Source organism: Tamandua tetradactyla, chromosome 5, assembly GCF_023851605.1.
Source record: "Tamandua tetradactyla isolate mTamTet1 chromosome 5, mTamTet1.pri, whole genome shotgun sequence".
Classification (NCBI taxonomy): Eukaryota; Metazoa; Chordata; class Mammalia; order Pilosa; family Myrmecophagidae; genus Tamandua; species Tamandua tetradactyla.
The window spans coordinates 173,598,857-173,605,322 of record NC_135331.1 but is presented as its reverse complement, the minus strand read 5'-3'; the positions used below and the strand labels follow the sequence as shown (position 1 = coordinate 173,605,322).

At 36.2% G+C, this 6,466-nt stretch overlaps 1 non-coding gene across 1 annotated transcript; it reads right to left on the bottom strand.

The window, feature by feature from the left end:
* Positions 1-2,279: 2,279 nt before the first annotated feature.
* On the bottom strand, positions 2,280-2,381 carry LOC143685317 (U6 spliceosomal RNA). Its single transcript, XR_013176563.1, has one exon. It is a non-coding gene; the product is annotated as a U6 spliceosomal RNA (small nuclear RNA).
* Between the last annotated feature and the right edge of the window lie 4,085 nt (positions 2,382-6,466).

Genomic DNA, 6,466 nt, shown 5'->3' with positions numbered 1-6,466 from the left:
AAGTAAAGCCATGCTCCAACCTCTTTTAGGCAACTAGGTATAAAATAAGATATTGGATAAAGACATGGTGCAAAAAAACCCACAGAAAATAACATAACAAATTGAAAAGAATAAACAGAAGAATGAAGGTCATTTTAAGGGATCTATGTTTAATATACTCCAATAATACCTGAAAAGATCACTACAATGCACTACAACTAAATCATTGTTTTGCTATAATCACCCTAAATTAGCAAGAAAAAGCTTGTCATATTTCCTCTATTGTCTGATTAAGAAGGCAACAAAATTATTAAAATGTAAAGTAAAGGTATATATGAAATGTGTTGTATGAAAGACTTCATTCCCCAATTATGTGGGATAAATGTATTTTATTGTCTATTATTTTTATTAACATTTTGAAAATCTTTTAGTAACAGAAAATATCAATCTAGATGATGAAAAGGAAATTCTCTAAGATGAAGGGTATTATTTTAGAGAGTGAAATGGTGATTTCTTGGTTTTCTCTTCTCATTCACATTAGATCTCTAGTCACATTTTGTATAATAGGTTGCTTTTAGATATACATTCTTCATAAGCTCATTCATTAGCTACCTTTCCAAATATTTATTGTGTCACCTTTTCTGAAAAATTAATAAGAAAATTAGGATGAAAAAAGCATAGCAAAGTAGTCAGTTACACAATTAAAACACAAACTATATATTCTATATCCTGTTCTGTTGCAAAAAGTGAACAAAATGTTTTGGTTTTTTTTCTTAATTATCATCAATTCACCCTCGCCACCAGGGTGGCGTTCTTCTCTGCATTATATGGAAGTTCAAAATACATTTCTCAAAATTTCCTTCCCATATTGTCTAGACTAGAATCTGCCTTTGAGAAGCACCCACGTGGATTTGGAAGATAAAAGAAGAGAGGACATTAGTCTATGGAGGCAGGGACAGATGTGAGATTGACAACAACTTCCTACAGAACTTTTGAGAATAAATCACCTTGCTGCTTACATTGAAATCTTCAGTAGTGACATTTTTGACTTTCACAATCACAGATTCTCCAGCAATTGTTCTAATTCTCCAAATTATAATCCTTCATGGTTTGAGAAAATAGATTGGCTTCTGTTTTTCTGCTCAAATCCTGGCTAATACAATTTCTTAAAGATCAAATCAGAGGAAAATTCAACTAATCATTCAGTTCACAATACCCATAAGTGTCTTAGTTTGCCAGAGTTGCTATGATGAATTCCACATAATGGATTGGCTTAAACAACAAGAATTTATTGGCTCACCATTTGGGGGCTAGAAGTTCAAAATCAAGATGGCAACAAAGCTATACCTTCTCCCTGAGTTAGCAACATTCTGGTGTTGGTCCTCTGACATATGTCCTCTCTCTCTCTCCTTTCTGGTTTCTTCTGATTTCTGCCTTCTACTGACTGTGTCTGAATTTCCTATCTTTCTTTGGCTTACAGTCATACAGATTAAGGTCCACCCTGTTTCAATTTAGCTTCATCTAAAAAAGGAGTTTCAAAGATTCTATTCACAAATGAATACACACCTTAACAAATAATAGCATTTCCAAAGGTCCTGTTTACAAATGAGTTCACTCCCACAGGAACACAGATTAAGACTTGGAAATGTCTTTTGTGGTGTACATAATTAATTCCCCAACAATAAGACAAAAGCAAGTCATTTTCTCAAAAGAAATCCTGCTATAGAATACTGAAAACAATTTCTCCTAGGACTTCTCATAAAGGTCTATTGAACAAGTGCTTGACAAGATTTTTACAATATGTATGATACTATTTTCCTGTGGTTATTTTTTTACAACATTTCTCAACACAGGGTGATGGCATAAACCCAAAATGTAATTCTGTACAAGCCACTCTACAAGGGGCTGAAACAATGCAGAAAATTGTGCAATTCTCTGATGGCCTGGTTTAATCCAAACACAAAATTAATAGCAACTGCAAAGGTACATTTATGGTATTACTTTCAGGTAATTTTTATAAATATTATTTTTCATGTTTTAAGAAAATATTACCAGGACTATGCAAAAAGAGAAACAGAACTCATGAAGTTTCACACACCAGAACATAGTTTGCAAATCTGGAAAAGGTCTGCCTTAAGGTCTTCATTTCTTCAACCTTATACATGAAATTCATCCTTCAAGTATTTAGCCATATCTCAGACTCTTTCCTTATTATTTGTTTCAATGGAGAACACTATAATGAGAAGTTTTTATGTGTGGTTTTTTTTTAATTTTTTAATTAAAAAAATATATAGCAACAAAAAAATATGGAATGCTTCATGAGTTTGCATGCCATCTTTGCGCAGGGGCCATGCTAATCTTCTCTGTATTGTTCCAATTTAGTATATGTGCTGCTGAAGCAAGCATTAATGAGAAGTTTTTAATAAGGTTTCAAATTGAAAATTTCCTGTGACCTTTTTGCTAGCCTTGTCAAAAATATGTTTTCCTACCTAGCAGTCCTTGTCAAATCAGGCACTAAAAGAATAAACCTAAGCATTGAGCTAATAAAACTGCTATCCATTTATCAGCAACTTTTGACAAGGATGAAATGGGTAGCATTCACAGATAACTAAAGATCAGCACCAGACTGAAAGTCCTTCAACACATTTCCTTTTTCTCATTCCCTTTATCTCTCTTATCAGTCTATTGCAAGGTCTAATAGGTCTTGGAATATCTCTTCCAAGTGTTCCAAATTAAACTAAAGGATAAAATAGTTACTTTCTACACAATCCAAAATTTACAAATTGAAATGAGAGTGTATAAAAAGAGACTGCCTACAACAGATTCTGAGCTCTTGACATTAAGAACAAAATAGGAAAAAAATGCATCCAAATAAGTTTATATGTCAATACCAAGGTTTGGTTTTGTTTTGTTGGTATGCTCTATAGTGGAGTCACATTTCATTATTTTTCCATGTAAGCATTCTATTATTGCAGCACCATTTTTGTTGAATTTTTGTTTTGTTTGTTGTATTTTGTTTGTTTGTTTTGCTTGTTTGTTTGTTTTTGGGGAAGTGCATGGACCCAGAATTGAACCCGGGTCTTCCACATGGCAAGAGAGAATTCTACCATTGAACTATCCTTGTATACCCCGCCCCACTTTTTTAAAATAAATAAGTTTAGTAAAAAAAAAAAAAAATCTACATTGATATATTGCTTATCTCTAAGAGGAAATGACCTTTAAGACCTCATTTCCCCTTCCTCAATGGCTTCAGCCATGAAACCCCCAAGCCATCCTTGGATTTCAAGTAATCCAAAATAATTAATTTATTAAACAATAATCTGTGAGTATCTACTAAATGCTCAGTGTTGTTTTAGGCTCTGAAGATAACAGCACTTGGCAAAGCTTATAAAATCCCTCATTCTTGGCGCTTATATTGTATCAGGAGAAGACAAAAAATAGAAATAAGGAAAATTTGTGTAAGTAAAATGATCAGAGGTGGGTGCTAAGAATAAAAACTGAGCCATAAAGTTAGATGGAAGGTTTAGAAATTAGCGGGCCAGGTGCAAGCTTGTTGTTTGGGGACAAGTGAAGTTTGGAGCAAAATTGACAGTGGGAAAGGTAGAGGGGAAAAGTAAGAAAGATTGTGGGAGGGAGGAGGAGGGGTCTGGAATGTGCACACTGGCTACACTGGCCTTCTAGATCATTGTGATGATACTGAATTTTTCTTTCTTTCTTTTTTTTTTTTTTTAGGTGCATGGTCCAGGAATTGAAACTGGGTCTCCCCCATGAAAGGCAAGCATTCTACCACTGAACCACCATGCACTTGATACTGGATTTTAATCAGAGTCATTTGGGAAGTCATGGGGTGGGTTTGGAGCAGAGTATGTTGTGAACAGACTTACATTTTAACAGGATTACACTAGCTGCAGTAGTAATGAGAATTAACTGAAAGGGACAACATGGCAACAGAGAGATCATTTAGAAGTTTATATCATATTAATCCAGGCAATGAGGAATAATCATATCCTGGTTATATTGAGAAGAAATAGCCCACAAGGTATGCTGATGAATTGAGAAATTCAGAAGATGAGTCAAGGATGTCATCAAGGCTTTCGACTATAGAAATTGGGAAGGTGGCATTGCCATCAACTGAGAAGTTAAAACCAGGGAAGGTAAATAATTGGGGTAGAGAGAAATCCAGGAGGTTTTTTTTTTGGGGGGGGGAACTTGCTAAGTTTTAGATATCTACTAATCGTGAAGATAGAAATATCATGTCAATAAGAGGTTCTTATATTCTGAGATTCAGGGAAAGGTGTAAGGCAGGAGGTATACATCTGGAAGTTATTAATAAAGATAATATTAAAAGCAATAGGACTGAATGGTATCCCCAATGGAGTGGGTAGACAGTGAAGAAGAGGACAGAATTTCTCTGAATTCCGATCAGAATAGAGCAGAAAGGTGGGCCATGGTGGCTCAGTGGCAGAGTTCTGGCCTGCCATGCCAGAGACCTGGATTCGATTCCCGGTGCCTGCCCATGTCAGAAAAAAAAGAAAAAAAAAAGAAATAGAGCAGAAATGCACTGTAGCATACATAGCATGATTTAAGAGTGAGAGCCAGAATGGCTTAGGAACAGAAGTACATTATCCCCATCCACCTAAGCTTTCCTTAGCCCCAGAGTGGCACAGAATAGATCTGTACCTGAGAACTGAGTAGGAGGACACTTACCAGGGAGTACTTGAGCTGTAGGAAAAAAAACTTTTGGCCAGGATTCAGGGTGGATGGCTCAAGCCTGAGGTCAAAGGAATAGTGGGCTTGAATCTCAGTGTACTGGCAGCACCTGCAAGAGCTGAGGTGAGGCCAAGCCAGGAAGGACAAATAGCTGACCTTTCCCTAGAAGCAATCACCACCCAAAGCCTGGAGTAGAGCTTAACTTTTGATGAATCTTTTATTTCAGTTGTGAAAAGTCAACCTTTCCCTATACCATCCCCTACCATCCATTGTCTTTCATCCTCACACAACCAAGGTCGATATGTAAGAGGAAAATTAGGAGAAGAGAGGGTTTACGGGCCCTGGAATTCAGAAAAATGAAGAGAAGAAAGGAGATAGGGCTCAAGCCTCAGTCCTAAGAAGAATGGAGAGCCGGGGAGATCTCACTGGAAGCAGGAATTACATGGTGACCTTTAGGGACATTAATACTTAGTATTTAAACCTTAATTTTTCTTGCTTTTCTCTGTGGTATACCAATCCCCTTATATCACCTGATATCTTTCAGTAAAATTTTTTTTTTTTTTTTTTAGAGGGAGGAAGGGAAGGAAAGAAGGATGGAAGGAAGGAAGGGAGGAAGAAAGGGAAACATCTTTAAACATTTTCTTGTTTTTTTTTTATTGTATTTTGTTTGTTTGTTTGTTTTTTACATGGGCTGGAGCCGGGAATCGAACCGAGGTCCTCCGGCATGGCAGGCAAGCACTTTGCCCGCTGAGCCACCGCGGCCCGCCCACCATCAGTAAAATTTTAATCTACAAAATCCTTGTAATATTGGTGCTTTGGAGAAATGAGTGAATAAGAAAATGGATCACATGTAGGAAAGAACTGCACAAGGAAACCAGTGGGTAGAGAAATAGAGATGAAAAAGGGCAATGCAGAGCTGTTACTAGGGAAAAGTAAAAAGTAACTGCAGTGTGGAATATCCCAGGAGCAGAGATGCGTATCCCCAAAATCACTTGAGAAAGCTCATTTAGTCCTGAAATGATGTATAACACTAGGCCTTACTCTTAGGTAGATAAAAGCCACACAGATGAAGACAACAGAATTGCAGTACAACTTCTTTTCTGATAATCCCATCATGAAAATTATCATAGTTCACCAGAACACAGACCACGTTAGGAGATGAGAGCCTTTTTGGTATAGTTGAGGTTAGAATCAGAGAAGTCTAAAGTTTGAATTCCTAAGGTATGGATACCTATGATTGGATAAATTGGATGAGTAACTTTGTTCAGTCTTGATTTTTTCAACTGTAATACAGACATGATATCAAAATTGTGGAAGTATAAAGATTATAAATGACACAGGTGAAGTGTCCAGCACATGGTAAACATGAACTAAATGGTATGCATCATACTAGGAAAAATTGTGAAATGAACAATTTGTTTGATACTAGCAGGATTTCTTTCGACCATTCTGCATTTTCCTTCCTGCAGCTTAAGAACTGTTGGTAAGCTCATGGACCTTAGAGTAAGACAAAAACCTAGATGCGCCACCAACTCCAGAAAGGTCTTGGGAAACTCTGATGTTCTAGTCTTTATTCGCAAAATAATAATAATAAAATATGAATTGAGATAATTCAGTCATAGTTACTGGCACATAGGTCTTCAATAAACATTAGTTCCCTTCCTTCTCCCTTTAGCCTAATAATTATTTAATTAATAAATTATTTGAGGCTGAAGTGTTAAGAGTTGATATGGGCTTCCACTTCCAAACAACATAGTTAACAATACTTTTATTGTAT